Here is a 3,083-nt window from a genome sequence, read left to right as displayed (position 1 = left end):
ATGGCTACATAGGCGTAACCTCGGGCATTCAGTGTTTTTTCTTCTAAACATATGAACGGTCAGTCTCTGCATAAACTAACAAATTCGGTATTTGAATAGGTTTGATTATTTGAACATTTACCTCCATGTGACCATTTTCTGCATTTGTGACATCTTTCTAGGTGTCGTGCTCTTCTTTTCGCTGCGAATTTTGATTTTCCTTTACCAAATTGTGACTTATTATCTTCGCATCTGGATTCTTTTCTTACTCCGTCCAATCTTTCTCTGATTACTGATACTATTTCACTCGGAAGTGTGTCATTATTACGTTTAGTGATCAAAGCGTGTAGAATTAGACCATGGTTTAGTTCACAGGCAGTCTTCATTTCGTAAAAACCTAAAAAATAAAAATTCAGAATGGGGGGAGAAGACTAGTTCTTTAGGGTCTGCTAGGGAAAGACCATTCGAGTTCCATTTTCGAGAACTACACGAAAACAGAAAATCTAACTCTAACAGAAATACATATTATCCTTTAAAGACTTGATTCTCCCCACACTTAGTTAGCTGTGGTATCGAAATTGTGATTAACTTCGTTGTCAACTTCCATTGGACCATGTATGTAATGTTTAACTCTGTGACCATTAACTTTAAATTCAATTCCATTTGAATTTATTAATTCTATCATTCCGTATGGGAAAACTCTTTTGACTATGAATGGTCCAGACCATCTTGATTTCAATTTTCCAGGAAATAGCTTGAATCGTGAATTAAAAAGAAGAACTCTGTCTCCTTCTTTAAATTCTTTTGAACTTCTGATTCTTTTATCATGCCATTTCTTCGTTCTTTCTTTATAGATTAACGAATTTTCGTATGCTTCATGTCTTAATTCTTCTAATTCGTTTAGTTGACTTAATCGTAGACGTCCGGCTTCATGCAAATCAAGATTACATGTCTTCAAAGCCCAAAATGCTTTGTGTTCAATTTCTACTGGAAGATGACATGCTTTTCCATAAACAAGTCTAAAAGGTGTGGTTCCAATTGGAGTTTTGTAGGCTGTTCTAAAAGCCCAGAGTGCATCCTCCAATTTAATGGACCATTCCTTCGGATTTGATCCTACGGTTTTCTCTAGAATACGTTTTAAAGCTCGGTTGGTATTTTCAACTTGTCCATTTGTTTGTGGATGATATGCGGTGGAGATTTTATGAGTTACTCCATATCTTTTAAGAACTTTCTCAAGTTGATTATTACAGAAATTAGTACCCCGATTACTTATTAAAGCTTTCGGTGTTCCAAACCTTGCAAAAAGACGTTTTAAAAAGTTTACTACAACTCGTGCATCGTTAGTTGGGAGAGCTTGTGCTTCCGCCCATTTAGATACATAATCAATGGCTACGAGAATATAGAGATTATTATGAGATTTTGGAAATGGACCCATAAAGTCAATACCCCAAATGTCAAATACTTCGCATACTTGAATGACATTTTGTGGCATTTCATCACGTTGACTTATTTTTTCGGCCCTTTGACAAGCATCACAGGATTTGCAAAGAAGGTGTGCGTCTTTGTAAATTGTAGGCCAATAGAATCCAGCTTCATAAACTTTTCTTGCTGTTAGTTGAGGCCCATAATGCCCTCCTGTTGGTCCTGTGTGACAATGGTTTAATATTTTACTGGCTTCATCTCTGAATACACATCGGCGTATTATTCCATCTGGACAACTTTTAAACAAATGTGGATCTTCCCAGAAATAGTGTTTTATATCACTGAAGAATTTTTTTCGTTTTTGGTACGATAATCCTTTTTCAAGGAATCCACAAACTAAGTAATTTGCATAGTCTGCAAACCATGAAATTTCTTTATAATCTATCTTCAATAGATATTCATCAGGAAAGTTGTCTTGTATAGCCGATTCATTTAGAACTTCTAATGCGGGATTTTCAAGTCGAGAAAGATGATCAGCGGCGAGATTTTCTGCTCCTCTTTTATCTCGGATTTCAATATCGAACTCTTGTAAGAGTAAGATCCAATGGATTAATCTTGGTTTAGCATCTTGTTTCGAAAATAGGTATCTAAGAGCAGAATGGTCGGTATAGACCACCGTTTTAGCTAGAACGAGATATGATTGAAATTTGTCAAAAGCAAAGACAATAGCAAGGAGTTCTTTTTCAGTAGTTGTGTAATTCGTTTGTGCTCCTTGTAACGTCTTACTGGCATAATATATAGGTTGAAATCGTTTTTCAATCTTTTGTCCTAAAACGGCTCCCATTGCAAAATCACTTGCATCGCACATTAATTCAAACGGTAGATTCCAATTTGTTGTTATCATGATCGGCGTATTAGTGAGTTTCTCTTTAAGAATATTAAAAGATTTGATACATTCATCTGAAAAGATGAATGGAGCATCCTTTTCTAGGAGTTTATTCATAGGAGTGGCAATTTTAGAAAAATCTTTTATGAAACGTCTGTAAAAACCGGCATGCCCTAGAAAACTCCTAACTCCTCTAACATTGGTGGGATGTGGAAGTTTAGCAATTACATCTACTTTAGCTCTATCCACTTCAATTCCTTCTTTTGAAATTTTATGACCAAGAACGATGCCTTCTTTAACCATGAAATGGCATTTCTCCCAATTAAGTACTAGATTTGATTGTTCGCATCTAATAAACATTCGTTCCAGATTAACTAGACATGATTCAAATGTATCACCGAAGACTGAAAAGTCATCCATGAAAACTTCCATGCATTCTTCTATCATGTCGTGAAAAATCGCCATCATACACCTTTGAAAGGTTGCAGAGGCGTTGCAAAGTCCAAATGGCATGTGTTTGTAAGAAAAAGTACCATAAGGGCACGTGAATGTGGTTTTCTCTTGATCTTCGGGTGCTATTGGAATTTGAAAATATCCGAAAAATCCATCTAGAAAACAATAGTAACTATTTCCGGCTAATCTTTCCAACATTTGATCAATGAAAGGTAAGGGAAAGTGATCTTTTCTGGTGGCGTCATTTAATTTTCTATAATCAATACATACACACCATCCTGTTACAGTCCTAGTAGGAATAAGCTCATTTTTTTCATTTGTAATGACAGTCATGCCACCCTTC

This window comes from Rutidosis leptorrhynchoides, chromosome 2 (genome assembly GCF_046630445.1).
Source record: "Rutidosis leptorrhynchoides isolate AG116_Rl617_1_P2 chromosome 2, CSIRO_AGI_Rlap_v1, whole genome shotgun sequence".
NCBI classification, from domain to species: Eukaryota; Viridiplantae; Streptophyta; class Magnoliopsida; order Asterales; family Asteraceae; genus Rutidosis; species Rutidosis leptorrhynchoides.
Note: the sequence above shows the minus strand (reverse complement) of the source record.